Below are 15,414 nucleotides of genomic sequence, written 5' to 3' on the forward strand. Positions count from 1 at the left end.
CACTTCCATATTCGACCAAGTTTGAGACGGCTTTTGGAGCAGAGTTCTTCAGAGTTTTGCACGACAAACAGGTGAAAGTGTGCAGACAGTGCATACAGACTGGTCATATCCTGAGGGACTGTCCAGATTTCCTTTGTAGAAAATGTGGAGAGCAGGGGCACTATGCAAGGGAGTGCATGGGCAGAGGGAACAAATGCCAGAGCTGCAAAAAGGAGAGCAGCAGATGTGTTTGTGAGGACGTTGATCATGCTCCAGGGACGGGAGGAAAGCAACGTGAGGAGCAGGAAGAATCGAGAGAGAATATCTCTGAGAGGGAGGAGACCGAGAAGGATCGTGCGGAGGGGGAAGCGGAGAAAGGAAGAGACATACTGGAGTCGGACGGAGAGCAAGGAATGGAGGTGAGAGGATCGACAGCTGAGGTGCCGGGACATGGAGACGCAGCAGAGGGGCAGAGTGTGGATACATCGGAGAGAAAGGAGAGGAAGGTGAAAATTGTTCAACTTCAGCGACCCCCAGAATCAGACTCAGAGATATGCTTGACGGGGTCTCAAGAGTCGGGGAACTCGGAGTCTGATATGGACCTCGGAAACAGCCAGGAGCTGGGGAAGAGAAGACTGCAATGGATGCTGAAGACAAGGGGATCAAAAAGAGGAAAAAGTAAGACGTGAACTGTAGCATAAAGATGATGGGCCTGATTTATCTCTATGTATTTACAATGTTAAAAATACTATCGCAAAACACAAACGGCTTAAGATGTATTAACAAGATGAGAGATGTTTTAAGGGTGGATACTTTTGACATCCTCTGTGTACAAGAGACTAAGTGGACAAGGGAGTGGAGAAGCTATCTGAGGGATACATGGGCTGGAAAAGTGTGGGCAAACAACGGTGTAAATGGACGAGCCGGAGTCGCTATTTTTGCTAAAGGAGATAAGATCCAAAATGTTAAGGAAATAGTGAAGGATGATGAGGGAAGGGTGATCGGTATTGAATTTATTTACAGGAATGTGCTTTACAAACTTTTGAATATTTATGCACCGAATGAGGACAACAAGCGTGGAATTTTCTTTGATCAACTAAAACCGCATTTGGGAGGGAACATTTGTGTAGTGGGGGATTTTAACTGTGCACTTACGAGATTGGATATATCAAGCAACAATACATACAAAAGTGATATAAGTAGGAAATCGCTAAATGAGCTTTTTGACTATTTCAACCTGGTAGATCTGTGGAGGGTGCGCAATATGGGAGAAAGGGGCTTTTCCAGACGACAGACGGTTCTGGGGAAACTTAAACAGTCCAGGATTGACTTATGTCTATTAGCATCTGGGCTGGAAAAAAAGATTTCAAAATGCTGGTATGAGTTCACAGGGTTTAGCGATCATGCAAGGTTATGGGTGGAGCTGGGGGAGAAAGAGCACAAAGGTGGAGGGTTATGGTGTTTAAATAACAGTGTTTTGCTGGATGGAAAATATAGGGAGAAAGTTGAAAATCTACTGAAAGAAAGAAAAAGAGAACTGCAGGGTGAGGGTTGTATAAATATGGGGGAGTGGTGGGAGGAGGTGAAATTGCACATCAAAAAAGTGACAATAAACTATTGTAAAAATAAAATGGAGAAGGAAAGAAGGACTGAGTATAGTTTAAGAGACCAGATTAATAAAGAGCTGGAAAGGTCGATTGCAGAGGAAAACTTCAACAATCTAAAATATCTCATGCTGAGAAAACAATTAGATGAGCTTGAGAAGAAACGGAGCAGAGGGGCAGCTATCAGATCGAGGATGAAGGATATTTTAGAAGGGGAAAAGAATACAAGTTTCTTTTTAGGGCTTGAAAAAAGACAGCAAAAGAAAGCTCATCTGCAAAACCTGAAAAATGAAGAGGGTAAGACAATGGAGAAGACAGAGGAAATGCTGGAGGTGGCTCATAAACATTTTAAAACACTTTTTTCAAAGATGGAGGTAAACTCTACAGACCACAGTGTTTTTGAAGGGATAGAAAAAAAATTAGGGGAAGATGACAGAGCAGACTGTGATAAAAACATAACAGAGGAAGAATTGGAAAGAGCAATAAATGGTTTGAATAAGAACAAAAGTCCAGGGCTGGATGGGTTATCGGGGGAATTTTACATCACCTTTAAACAGGTGATGAAGCCAATTCTCCTGAGAATCTTTCAATGCATGGAGCGGGAGGGGAAAGCATCTGGGGACTTCTTCACGGGGCTAATCCGAGTGGTGTATAAGAATAAGGGTGACAAAGGTGATTTGGGGAATTATAGGCCAATTAGTCTGCTAAATACAGATTATAAAATACTGGCTAAAATCCTGGCAAACAGATTGAAGGAGGTGATAGGCACAGTGGTGAATCCCTGTCAGTGTTATGGTGTGGTAGGGAGAGACATTAGTGACATCATCTTATCGATCCAGGACATCTTTGACAAAATGAATCAGAAGGGAGGGCTGTACATAGGGGTTGATTTAGAGAAGGCGTTTGATAGGGTGGATCATGATTTTTTGTTTAAAACACTGGAAAAGATGGGTTTCGGGGAAGGTTTCACTAAATGGATTAGGTTAATATATAGGAATGCCATCAGTAGGGTGAAAATAAACGGGAGGTTAACTGAGAGCTTCGCTCTGGAGAGGTCAATCAGGCAAGGATGCCCGCTTTCAGCTATGTTATACTCCATAGCGGCAGAACCCTTGTCTGCCCTCATTAGGAGGGACCCAGGGATTTTGGGGATTGAAATGGAAGATAAAACGGACACGAAAATCTACCAGTACGCAGATGACATAAGTATTACGGTTAGGAATGAGAGGAGTGTAGACAGGGTGCTGCAGCATGTAGAGTGCTATGAGAGGGTATCTGGGGCCAAAATCAATGCGGAAAAAACCGAGCTAATGGGCTTTGGTGATGGTTTCGATTGTGTAAATAAATGGAATTTTGTAAAGAGAAATGAAATGGTGAAGGTTTTGGGTGTATACGTAGGTAAGAATCGAGATGCAGCAACAAAACAAACGTGGGGTGAAATAGAGGGAAAAATCAAAATGCGATTGGATTTCTGGTCCGGGAGGAAATTGAATCTAAGGGGTAAAGTGATAGTAACTAACGCCCTCCTCCTGTCCAAGTGTCAGTATGCGCTAAGAGTCTGTGAAATGCCGGACAGGGTAATAGGAAAGCTGAATGACATGATGAGTGCTTTCATCTGGAATAAAAAACAGCATTTGATAGCCAGGAAGGTGCTCATCAATGGGCAGAAGGAGGGCGGTTTGAAATTGGTGGACCTGAAAAGTAAAAAGCTTAGTGCACGGATTCGACTGTTAGGGAAATTTATGGGAAACGCAAAGATTTACGCGTGGCAGAAGTGCCTCGACTCTTGCCTACAGGGGTGGGATAATAGAGGAGTGTTTAATCTATGTAGGGAAACGGAGCAAAGGGAAAGAGCACAGGTTAATGCATTTACAGGGGAAATACTTGAAGCGTGGAATATTTTACTGGGGGATTTAAAGTTTAGATGTGAGACTGCGGAGCAGGTGTTACACCAACCAGTTTTCAGAAATCCGGCAATAAGGTGTCAGGGGAAGGTATTTTCAGGGAGGTACTTGGAGGAACTAGGTTTAAATCAGGTGAAGCACTTTATCCAAAGAGGTGGTGGATTTCTGCAGGAGGAAGTAATCCAGGAGGTCAGGGGAAGATTAGGGAAAGTGAGACCAATAGAGATCAAAAGACTATGCCAGAGAATTTCAGAGGGGTTACCTCGTAGCTGGGTGGCGCTGGTGAAGGGGAGGAGGGCAGAGAAGGCTCTGGAGTTGGTCAGTTTCTCCCTCATCCAAGGAGGGAAAGAGCATGACATACGATCAGTTAACTCCAAGATACTATATAGAGTGTTTTTGGGAAAGGAAAAGAAGAAAGCGGCAGCTGAGGAAGTATGGCTAAGGCAGTTCCATGGGCTTAAGAGGGAGCACATTTGGTCAGATCTAAATGTGAAGTTCATTTCATCAGAGTGCTTTGATACAAATTTCAGGCTCAGACACAATAGAATATTTGTCAATTTGGTGCTAAACCAGATAAATAGACTCAACAGCAAGGTTTGTGATATATGTGAGGTGGAAGTGGAGACATTTAGGCACTTTATTTTTGAATGTAAGGAGTTAAAAGTGTTTTTTGAGAAACTGGACCAATGCTTTCAAAAATGTAGAGTCACAATCACGGAAAAGGAAAAATGGGAGAGGTTTTTTCTATTTGGGTATAAGGAAAGGAAAGCAGGGGTGAACAAATGGCTTATCAATTACATTCTGAGTTATGCCAAACATGTCATCAGACTTCGGAGAAACTATTCACATTTCGAGGACAAAAAAGTGAACATCTGGAGTTTTTTCTGTAACTTTATGAAAAGGAATGTGAGTCTGCTGTGGGATGGTGGGGACAAGAATTTCAAACAAAAGGTGCTGGAAGATAACTGTCTATTTGTGTGTGGAAATCAGGGTGGGGTGCAAATGTCAATAGGTCAAGGGTGAGGGGTGATGGGTGAAGGAAAAAAAAAAAAAAAAAAAGATGTGATGAATGGTGTTATGGATTGTTGGAAATAATTTGATTTGATTTGAAATGACTTGTATTTACTTGTGTAAAATGTATTTGTTAAAAATATTTATTTTTTGATAATAAAAGAGAAAAAAAAAAAAACACGCCCGATCTCGTCTGATCTCGGAAGCTAAGCAGCGTCGGGCCAGGTTAGTACTTGGATGAGAGACCGCCTGGGAATACCCGGTGCCGTAAGCACTTTGGCCCTCTGAGCAGCAGGCCTCACCTGGTCCTCCTCCCTCATGTTTCACTCCCTCTGTCAACACCCAATGTCCCTCGGGAGAATAATGTTGTATCTTATCTTATCTTATATGAAAGCATACATTCAGAAAATGAGTATTGCACATGGGCATAATATGAGAAGATTGAATGCACATGAGAAGTGAAGTACACGAGCCACTGTGTGACGATGATGATGATGACGATGATGATGATGATGAAACTGAGCGTCAGAGATGTTAGTGGTCCCTCTTTATGTTCTATATGATGATTATCAGTTTCATTAGGTAAGACTTCATTATCCAGAAATGTGTGTTTCTGATGAAGGCATCATGTAAATTGTGATATACATGAACTTGAGTGTAGTCATGTGTACACGGTGACTTGAACTGGGTCTGTCTCACCTATGAAGAGCCTCTGTGTGGCTGCTCTCCTCGTTTACGGCCATACCACTCTGAACACGCCCGATCTCGTCTGATCTCAGAAGCTAAGCAGCGTCAGGCCAGGTTAGTACTTGGATGGGAGACCGCCTGGGAATACCCGGTGCCGTAAGCATTTTGGCCCTCTGAGCAGCAGGCCTCACCTGGTCTTCCTCCCTCATGTTTCACTCCCTCTGTCAACACGCAATTTCACTCGGGAGAATAAAGTTGTATCTTATCTTATCATATATGAAAGCATACATTCAGAAAATGAGTATTGCACATGGTCATAATATGAGATGATTGAATGCACATTAGAATTGAAGTACACGAGCCACTGTGTGACGATGATGATTATGATGATGATGATGATGATGACAGTGAGCGTCAGAGATGTTAGTGGTCCCTCTTTATCTTCTATGTGATGATTATCAGTTTCATTAGGCAAGACTTCATTATCCAGAAATGTGTGTTTCTGATGAAGGCATCATGTAAATTGTGATATACATGAACTTGAGTGTAGTCATGTGTACACGGTGACTTGAACTGGGTCTGTCTCACCTATAAAGAGCCTTTGTGTGGCTGCTCTCCTTGTTTACAGCCATACCACTCTGAACACGCCCGATCTCGTCTGATCTCGGAAGCTAAGCAGCGTCGGGCCAGGTTAGTACTTGGATGGGAGACTGCCTGGGAACACCCGGTGCCGTAAGCATTTTGGCCCTCTGAGCAGCAGGCCTCACCTGGTCCTCCTCCCTCATGTTTCACTTCCTCTGTCAACACGCAATTTCCCTCCGGAGAATAAAGTTGTATCTTATCTTATCTGAAATGTTAGTGTTCTTCTGATGAAGATATCATGTAAATTGTGATATACATGAACTTGAGTGTAGTCATGTGTACACGGTCACTTGAACTTGGTCTGTCTCACCTATAAAGAGCCTCTGTGTGGCTGCTCTCCTGTTTTACGGCCATACCACTCTGAACACGCCCGATCTCGTCTGATCTCAGAAGCTAAGCAGCGTTGGGCCATGTTTGTACTTGGATGGGAGACCGCCTGGGAATACCCAGTGCCGTTAGCTTTTTGGCCCTCTGAGCAGCAGGCCTCACCTGGTCTTCCTCCCTCATGTTTCACTCCCTCTGTCAACACGCAATTTCACTCGGGAGAATAAAGTTGTATCTTATCTTATCATATATGAAAGCATACATTCAGAAAATGAGTATTGCACATGGTCATAATATGAGATGATTGAATGCACATGAGAATTGAAGTACACGAGCCACTGTGTGACGATGATGATTATGATGATGATGATGATGATGACAGTGAGCGTCAGAGATGTTAGTGGTCCCTCTTTATCTTCTATGTGATGATTATCAGTTTCATTAGGCAAGAATTCATTATCCAGAAATGTGTGTTTCTGATGAAGGCATCATGTAAATTGTGATATACATGAACTTGAGTGTAGTCATGTGTACACGGTGACTTGAACTGGGTCTGTCTCACCTATAAAGAGCCTTTGTGTGGCTGCTCTCCTTGTTTACAGCCATACCACTCTGAACACGCCTGATCTCGTCTGATCTCGGAAGCTAAGCAGCGTCGGGCCAGGTTAGTACTTGGATGGGAGACCGCCTGGGAATACCCGGTGCCGCAAGCATTTTGGCCCTCTGAGCAGCAGGCCTCACCTGGTCCTCCTCCCTCATGATTCACTTCCTCTGTCAACACGCAATTTCCCTCGGGAGAATGAAGTTGTATCTTATCTTATCATATATGAAAGCATACATTCAGAAAATGAGTATTGCACATGGTCATAATATGAGAAGATTGAATGCACATGAGAAGTGAAGTACACGAGCCACTGTGTGACGATGATGATGATGAAAGTGAGCGTCAGAGATGTTAGTGGTCCCTCTGTATGTTCTATGTGATGATTATCAGTTTCATTAGGTAAGACTTCATTATCCAGAAATGTGTGTTTCTGATGAAGGCATCATGTAAATTGTGATATACATGAACTTGAGTGTAGTCATGTGTACACGGTGACTTGAACTGGGTCTGTCTCACCTATAAAGAGTCTCTGTGTGGCTGCTCCCCTCGTTTACGGCCATACCACTCTGAACACGCCCGATCTCGTCTGATCTCAGAAGCTAAGCAGCGTTGGGCCAGGTTAGTACTTGGATGGGAGACCGCCTGGGAATACCCGGTGCCGTAAGCATTTTGGCCCTTTGAGCAGCAGGCCTCACCTGGTCCTCCTCCCTCATGTTTCACTCCCTCTGTCAACACCCAATGTCCCTCGGGAGAATAAAGTTGTATCTTATCTTATCTTATATGAAAGCATACATTCAGAAAATGAGTATTGCACATGGGCATAATATGAGATGATTGAATGCACATGAGAATTGAAGTACACGAGCCACTGTGTGACGATGATGATTATGATGATGATGATGATGATGACAGTGAGCGTCAGAGATGTTAGTGGTCCCTCTTTATCTTCTATGTGATGATTATCAGTTTCATTAGGCAAGACTTCATGATCCAGAAATGTGTGTTTCTGATGAAGGCATCATGTAAATTGTGATATACATGAACTTGAGTGTAGTCATGTGTACACGGTGACTTGAACTGGGTCTGTCTCACCTATAAAGAGCCTTTGTGTGGCTGCTCTCCTCGTTTACGGCCATACCACTCTGAACATGCCCGATCTCGTCTGATCTCGGAAGCTAAGCAGCGTCGGGCCAGGTTAGTACTTGGATGGGAGACCGCCTGGGAACACCCGGTGCCGTAAGCATTTTGGCCCTCTGAGCAGCAGGCCTCACCTGGTCTTCCTCCCTCATGTTTCACTTCCTCTGTCAACACCCAATTTCCCTCGGGAGAATAAAGTTGTATCTTATCTTATCTTATATGAAAGCATACATTCAGAAAATGAGTATTGCACATGGTCATAATATGAGAAGATTGAATGCACATGAGAAGTGAAGTACACGAGCCACTGTGTGACGATGATGATGATGAAAGTGAGCGTCAGAGATGTTAGTGGTCCCTCTGTATGTTCTATGTGATGATTATCAGTTTCATTAGGTAAGACTTCATTATCCAGAAATGTGTGTTTCTGATGAAGGCATCATGTAAATTGTGATATTGTGGTGATTATACATAATTCCCCCTCGGACTATGGTGTGGGTAGGTGTGTTCCCCACGGTGGTTAAAAGGGCGAGGACTTCCGGTCCGTAGGTGTTGTTGTTCTGCTGTATTGATTGTACGAGACGAGTGAATCCGCATGTCTATAAAGTGGACGTTAAAACTCAATACGCCGCCTCCGACTCCCGTCCTTCGGCACTACACTGGTGACCCTGACGCGAGTCTCGACGAAGTATCCGAGACTGGACTGAACATGGCCGTTTTTCTCAAATTGCCGGAGTTTTGGGAGACGTCCGCGGCGGCATGGTTCGCACAGACGGAAGCTCAATTCGCCCTCCGCGGGATAACGGATGACGACACACGCTATTTCCATGTCGTCTCCGCACTGGGGAGCTCTACAGCGGCCCGGACAGTGGGGTGTATTACTTCTCTTCCTGCCCTGGAGAAATATGCAGCATTCAAGACTCTCCTGCTCAAAACCTTCGAGCTGTCACGGCCGGAACGAGCCCGACGCCTGTTCGCTATTCACGGCCTCGGAGACAGTAAGCCCTCAGAGCACATGGAGATGATGCTGAACCTGCTAGGTAAAGAAGAGCCAAATTTCCTGTTCATGGAACTGTTCCTTCGGCACATGCCGCCACACGTGCAAACAGCCTTAACTAATACAACTATCACGGAGCCACGAGCTTTCGCCGAGGAGGCTGATCGCTTTTTCCTGGCTACCCAGCGTTTCGCCCCTGAGGTGCTAGCCCCGACGCGCAGCTACATGCCCCCCAGCAGAGGAATGCTAACTACAGGAGACCCTGTGACTGCTGACGGCCGCACAAATTCAGGCATGTGCTACTTCCATGCGCGTTTCGGCGCTAAAGCTAAGAGATGCCGGCCCCCTTGCAACTATGGACCGGCGGGAAACGACAGGGCCCACGTTCAGTTGTAGCCGTGAGCGTGGGTGCAACAAGCAGACTACTATTCATTAAGGACACCCTCTCCAGGCGTAACTTCCTCTGCGACACCGGAGCTAACAGGAGCATTTTGCCGGCCACGAGGAGTGACACCGCCAGCGGAGGCTACGGCCCCCCATTGACGTCTGCTAACGACACCCCTATCCGCACCTATGGCACAAAGACTGTGAACCTGTGTCTCGAGGGCCGGCAGTTTACGTGGGATTTTGTTACGGCCGACATTTCCTTCCCCATCCTCGGTGCGGATTTCCTGTGCGCTCACGGACTACTAGTGGACGTCAAGAACAGCCGCTTGGTAGACGCATTGACATTCTCCTCGCTTGCTTGTGTCCGCGGTGAGGCAACATACGGCGGACTCTCCAGCTCTCTTGCTGAGGGGGACAGATATCAACGCCTACTTGGTGAGTTTCCCAGCCTGACGAAGCCCACCTTTTCCGCCACTACCATCAAGCACGGGGTTGAACACCACATTGACACTAAGGGCCCCCCGGTCTACGCTAGGGCCCGGCGGCTCAATCCTGTCAGGCTGGCAGTCGCCAGGTCAGAGTTTGCCAACATGGAGTGCCTGGGCATTATCCACCGCTCTGACAGCCCATGGGCCTCACCCCTCCACATCGTCCCTAAACCAGATGGTGGTTGTCGTCCGTGCGGAGACTACCGCCGCCTTAACGACGCTACCACACCGGACCGCTACCCGGTCCCCCACATCCAGGATTTCTCCGCACATCTGGCTGGCAAACTGGTTTTCTCCAAAGTGGAGACATCCCCAAAACGGCGGTGGTCACGCCGTTCGGACTGTTTGAGTTCCTGCGGATGCCGTTTGGACTTAAGAACGCTGCACAGTCTTTCCAGCGGTTGATGGATTCGGCGCTAAGAGACATGCCGTTCATTTTCGTTTACCTAGACGATATTCTCGTTGCCAGCTCCTCGGAGGGAGAGCACCAAGTACACCTCCGGGATCTCTTCAAAAGGCTCGACCAGCACGGCTTGATTATCAACCCTGCGAAGTGCGTGTTCGGGTTGCCCTCCATCCAATTCCTCGGACATCTGGTGAGCAAAGAGGGGGCTGCCACCCTCCCGGCAAAGGTGGAGGCCGTGTCCGCCTTTCCAAGACCGCACACAGCTCGTGCACTCCGGGAGTTTCTGGGGATGGTGACCTTTTATCACCGGTTCATCCGCCGGGCCGCCCACACTATGCGCCCGCTATACGAGGCTCTTAAGGGTAAGTCCCCCGGTCAGGCCGTCGACTGGACGGCTGAGAGGGATGCCGCGTTCGATGCCACCAAAGCCGCCCTGAGCCAAGCCACCATGCTGGCCCACCCGTCGCACAAGGCCCCCATCGCTATCACCACGGACGCGTCTGATTATGCTGTGGGAGCGGTGCACGAGCAATGGGTCGACGGCGCCTGGCAGCCACTCGCCTTTTTCAGCCGCCAGTTGACCCCCAGGGAGCGCAAGTACAGTGCGTTTGACAGAGAGCTCCTCGGCCTCTGGTTGGCAGTCCGCCATTTCAGGTTCCTGCTGGAAGGTCGAGAGTTTACGGCATTCGTGGACCATAAGCCGCTCACGTTCTGCATGTCCAAGGTGGCCGAGCCGTGGTCGGCCCGCCAGCAGCGTCAGCTCTACTTCATATCGGAATACACCACGGACATCTGACACGTCGCCGGAAAGGACAACGTGGTGCTCTGTGTGGCTGCTCTCCTCGTTTACGGCCATACCACTCTGAACACGCCCGATCTCGTCTGATCTCGGAAGCTAAGTAGCGGCGGGCCAGGTTAGTACTTGGATGGGAGACCGCCTGGGAATACCCGGTGCCGTAAGCATTTTGGCCCTCTGAGCAGCAGGCCTCACCGGGTCCTCCTCCCTCATGTTTCACTCCCTCTGTAAACACGCAATTTCCCTCGGGAGAATAAAGTTGTATCTTATCTTATCTTATATGAAAGCATACATTCAGAAAATGAGTATTGCACATGGGCATAATATGAGAAGATTGAATGCACATGAGAAGTGAAGTACACGAGCCACTGTGTGACGATGATGATGATGACGATGATGATGATGATGATGATGAAAGTGAGCGTCAGAGATGTTAGTGGTCCCTCTTTATGTTCTATGTGATGATTATCAGTTTCATTAGGTATACTTTATTATCCAGAAATGTGTGTTTCTGATGAAGGCATCATGTAAATTGTGATATACATGAACTTGAGTGTAGTCATGTGTACACGGTGACATGAACTGGGTCTGTCTCACCTATAAAGAGCCTCTGTGTGGCTGCTCTCCTCGTTTATGGCCATACCACTCTGAACACGCCCGATCTCGTCTGATCTCGGAAGCTAAGCAGCGTCCGGCCAGGTTAGTACTTGGATGGGAGACCGCCTGGGAATACCCGGTGCCATAAGCATTTTGGCCTCTCTGAGCAGCAGGCCTCACCTGGTCCTCCTCCCTCATGTTTCACTCCCTCTGTCAACACGCAATTTCCCTCGGGAGAATAAAGTTGTATCTTATCTTATCTTATATGAAAGCATACATTCAGAAAATGAGTATTGCACATGGTCATAATATGAGAAGATTGAATGCACATGAGAAGTGAAGAACACGAGCCACTGTGTGACAATGATGATGATGAGGATGAAAGTGAGCGTCAGAGATGTAAGTGGTCCCTCTGTATGTTCTATGTGATGATTATCAGTTTCATTAGGTAAGACTTCATAATCCAGAAATGTGTGTTTCTGATGAAGGCATCATGTAAATTGTGATATACATGAACGTAAGTGTAGTCATGTGTACACGGTGACTTGAACTGGGTCTGTCTCACCTATAAAGAGCCTCTGTGTGGCTGCTCTCCTCGTTTACGGCCATACCACTCTGAACACGCCCGATCTCGTCTGATCTCAGAAGCTAAGCAGCGTCAGGCCAGGTAAGTACTTGGATGGGAGGCCGCCTGGGAATACCCGGTGCAGTAAACATTTTGGCCATCTGAGCAGCAGGCCTCACCTGGTCCTCCTCCCTCATGTTTCACTCCCTCTGTGAACACGCAATTTCCCTCGGGAGAATAAAGTTGTATCTTATCTTATCTGAAATGTTAGTGTTCTTCTGATGAAGGCATCATGTAAATTGTGATATACATGAACTTGAGTGTAGTCATGCGTACACAGTGACTTGAACTGGGTCTGTCTCACCTATAAAGAGCCTCTGTGTGGCTGCTCTCCTTTTTTACGGCCATACCACTCTGAACACGCCTGATCTCGTCTGATCTCGGAAGCTAAGCAGCGTCGGGCCAGGTTAGTACTTGGATGGGAGACCGCCTGGGAATACCCGGTGCCGTGAGCATTTTGGCCCTCTGAGCAGCAGGCCTCACCTGGTCCTCCTCCCTCATGTTTCACTCCCTCTGTCAACACCCAATGTCCCTCGGGAGAATAAAGTTGTATCTTATCTTATCTTACATGAAAGCATACATTCAGAAAATGAGTATTGCACATGGGCACAATATGAGATGATTGAATGCACATGAGAAGTGAAGAACACGAGCCACTGTGTGACGATGATGATGATGACGATGATGATGATGATGAAAGTGAGCGTCAGAGATGTTAGTGGTCCCTCTTTATGTTCTATATGATGATTATCAGTTTCATTAGGTAAGACTTCATTATCCAGAAATGTGTGTTTCTGATGAGGGCATCATGTAAATTGTGATATACATGAACTTGAGTGTAGTCATGTGTACACGGTGACTTGAACTGGGTCTGTCTCACCTATGAAGAGCCTCTGTGTGGCTGCTCTCCTCGTTTACGGCCATACCACTCTGAACACGCCCGATCTCGTCTGATCTCAGAAGCTAAGCAGCGTCAGGCCAGGTTAGTACTTGAATGGGAGACTGCCTGGGAATACCCGGTGCCGTAAGCATTTTGGCCCAATGAGCAGCAGGCCTCACCTGGTCTTCCTCCCTCATGTTTCACTCCCTCTGTGAACACGCAAGTTCCCTCGGGAGAATAAAGTTGCATCTTATCTTATCTTATATGAAAGCATACATTCAGAAAATGAGTATTGCACATGGGCATAATATGAGATGATTGAATGCACATGAGAAGTGAAGTACACGAGCCACTGTGTGACGATGATGATGATGATGATGATGATGATGATGATGATGATGAAAGTGAGCGTCAGAGATGTTAGTGGTCCCTCTGTATGTTCTATGTGATGATTATCAGTTTCATTAGGTAAGACTTCATTATCCAGAAATGTGTGTTTCTGATGAAGGCATCATGTAAATTGTGATATACATGAACTTGAGTGTAGTCATGTGTACACGGTGACTTGAACTGGGTCTGTCTCACCTATAAAGAGCCTCTGTGTGGCTGCTCTCCTCGTTTACGGCCATACCACTCTGAACACGCCCGATCTCGTCTGATCTCGGAAGCTAATCAGCGTCGGGCCAGGTTAGTACTTGGATGGCAGACCGCCTGGGAATACCCACTGCCGTAAGCATTTTGGCCCTCTGAGCAGCAGGCCTCACCTGGTCCTCCTCCCTCATGTTTCACTCCCTCTGTCAACACGCAATTTCCCTCGGGAGAATAAAGTTGTGTCTTATCTTATCTGAAATGTTAGTGTTCTTCTGATGAAGGCATCATGTAAATTGTGATATACATGAACTTGAGTGTAGTCATGTGTACACGGTGACTTGAACTGGGTCTGTCTCACCTATAAAGAGCCTCTGTGTGGCTGCTCTCCTCGTTTATGGCCATACCACTCTGAACACGCCCGATCTCTTCTGATCTCGGAAGCTTATCAGCGTCGGGCCAGGTTAGTACTTAGATGGGAGACCGCTTGGGAATACCCGGTGCCGTAAGCATTTTGGCCCTCTGAGCAGCAGGCCTCACCTGGTCCTCCTCCCTCATGTTACACTCCTTCTGTCAACACGCAATTTCCCTCGGGAGAATAAAGTTGTATCTTATCTTATCTTATATGAAAGCATACATTCAGAAAATGAGTATTGCACATGGGCATAATATGAGAAGATTGAATGCACATGAGAAGTGAAGTACACGAGCCACTGTGTGACGATGATGATGATGATGATGATGATGATGATGAAAGTGCGCAGCATCCAGGCAGAAATGCCATTAATGTGTGTAAATTTGGGGCAAATTGGGGAATATTGAAAATTTTCTAAAAATGTTGACCCTGGTCATCAATTTTTGAAACTGGAGAAAACTTGAAAAGCCCATATCTGTGACAAGGAAGGAGATAGAGAGCTAAAATTTCAGACGCAGCATCCAGGCAGAAATGCCATCAATGTGTGTAAATTTGGGGCAAATTGGGGAATATTGAAAATTTTCTAAAAATGTTGACCCGGGTCATCAATTTTTGAAACTGGAGAAAACTTTAAAAGCCAATATCTGTGACAAGGAAGGAGATAGAGAGCAAAAATTTCAGACGCAGCATCCAGGCAGAAATGCCATCAATGTGTGTAAATTTGGGGCAAATTGGGGAATATTGAAAATTTTGGAAAAAAGTTGACACCGGGTCATCGATTTTTGAAACTGGAGAAAACTTGAAAAGCCCATATCTGTGACAAGGAAGGAGATAGAGAGCTAAAATTTCAGACGCAGCATCCAGACAGAAATGCCATCAATTTGTGTAAATTTGGGACAAATTGGGGAATATTGAAAATTTTCTAAAAATGTTGACCCGGGTCATCAATTTTTGAAACTGGAGAAAACTTGAAAAGCCCATATCTGTGACAAGGAAGGAGATAGAGAGCCAAAATTTCAGACGCAGCATCCAGACAGAATTTGTGTAAATTTGGGACAAATTGGGGAATATTGAAAATTTTCTATCTGTGACAAGGAAGGAGATAGAGAGCTAAAATTTCAGGCGCAGCATCCAGGCAGAAATGCCATCAATGTGTGTAAATTTGGGACAAATTGGGGAATATTGAAAATTTTCTAAAAATGTTGACCCACGGGTCATCGATTCTTGTAACTAGAGAAAACTTGAAAAGCCCATGTCTGTGACAAGGAAGGAGATAGAGAGCTACAATTTCAGACGCAGCATCCAGGCAGAAATGCCATCAATGTGTGTAAATTTCGGGCAAA

At 46.1% G+C, this 15,414-nt stretch overlaps 9 non-coding genes and 4 pseudogenes across 9 annotated transcripts; all 13 read left to right on the plus strand.

Annotated features, from left to right (window-relative positions):
• Positions 1-5,229: 5,229 nt before the first annotated feature.
• On the plus strand, positions 5,230-5,348 carry LOC142991503 (5S ribosomal RNA). The gene has a single exon (XR_012960904.1). It is a non-coding gene; the product is annotated as a 5S ribosomal RNA (ribosomal RNA).
• A 457-nt stretch (positions 5,349-5,805) lies between these two features.
• LOC142991496 (5S ribosomal RNA) lies at positions 5,806-5,924 on the plus strand. The gene has a single exon (XR_012960898.1). It is a non-coding gene; the product is annotated as a 5S ribosomal RNA (ribosomal RNA).
• A 245-nt stretch (positions 5,925-6,169) lies between these two features.
• On the plus strand, positions 6,170-6,288 carry LOC142991561 (5S ribosomal RNA; annotated as a pseudogene).
• Positions 6,289-6,745: 457 nt separating this feature from the next.
• On the plus strand, positions 6,746-6,864 carry LOC142991514 (5S ribosomal RNA). The gene has a single exon (XR_012960915.1). It is a non-coding gene; the product is annotated as a 5S ribosomal RNA (ribosomal RNA).
• A 439-nt stretch (positions 6,865-7,303) lies between these two features.
• LOC142991577 (5S ribosomal RNA) lies at positions 7,304-7,422 on the plus strand. Its single transcript, XR_012960946.1, has one exon. It is a non-coding gene; the product is annotated as a 5S ribosomal RNA (ribosomal RNA).
• Positions 7,423-7,879: 457 nt separating this feature from the next.
• LOC142991528 (5S ribosomal RNA) lies at positions 7,880-7,998 on the plus strand. Its single transcript, XR_012960929.1, has one exon. It is a non-coding gene; the product is annotated as a 5S ribosomal RNA (ribosomal RNA).
• Positions 7,999-11,014: 3,016 nt separating this feature from the next.
• Positions 11,015-11,133, plus strand: LOC142991589 (5S ribosomal RNA). The gene has a single exon (XR_012960958.1). It is a non-coding gene; the product is annotated as a 5S ribosomal RNA (ribosomal RNA).
• A 462-nt stretch (positions 11,134-11,595) lies between these two features.
• LOC142991492 (5S ribosomal RNA) lies at positions 11,596-11,714 on the plus strand. The gene has a single exon (XR_012960894.1). It is a non-coding gene; the product is annotated as a 5S ribosomal RNA (ribosomal RNA).
• A 446-nt stretch (positions 11,715-12,160) lies between these two features.
• LOC142991543 (5S ribosomal RNA) lies at positions 12,161-12,279 on the plus strand (annotated as a pseudogene).
• Positions 12,280-12,524: 245 nt separating this feature from the next.
• LOC142991609 (5S ribosomal RNA) lies at positions 12,525-12,643 on the plus strand. Its single transcript, XR_012960977.1, has one exon. It is a non-coding gene; the product is annotated as a 5S ribosomal RNA (ribosomal RNA).
• Positions 12,644-13,100: 457 nt separating this feature from the next.
• Positions 13,101-13,219, plus strand: LOC142991534 (5S ribosomal RNA; annotated as a pseudogene).
• Positions 13,220-13,685: 466 nt separating this feature from the next.
• On the plus strand, positions 13,686-13,804 carry LOC142991554 (5S ribosomal RNA; annotated as a pseudogene).
• Positions 13,805-14,049: 245 nt separating this feature from the next.
• LOC142991532 (5S ribosomal RNA) lies at positions 14,050-14,168 on the plus strand. Its single transcript, XR_012960933.1, has one exon. It is a non-coding gene; the product is annotated as a 5S ribosomal RNA (ribosomal RNA).
• Positions 14,169-15,414: the final 1,246 nt, after the last annotated feature.

This window comes from Genypterus blacodes, unplaced genomic scaffold (genome assembly GCF_046128005.1).
Source record: "Genypterus blacodes isolate CSIRO-AG114 ecotype Tasmania unplaced genomic scaffold, CSIRO-AGI_Gbla_v1 ptg000019l_1, whole genome shotgun sequence".
Classification (NCBI taxonomy): Eukaryota; Metazoa; Chordata; class Actinopteri; order Ophidiiformes; family Ophidiidae; genus Genypterus; species Genypterus blacodes.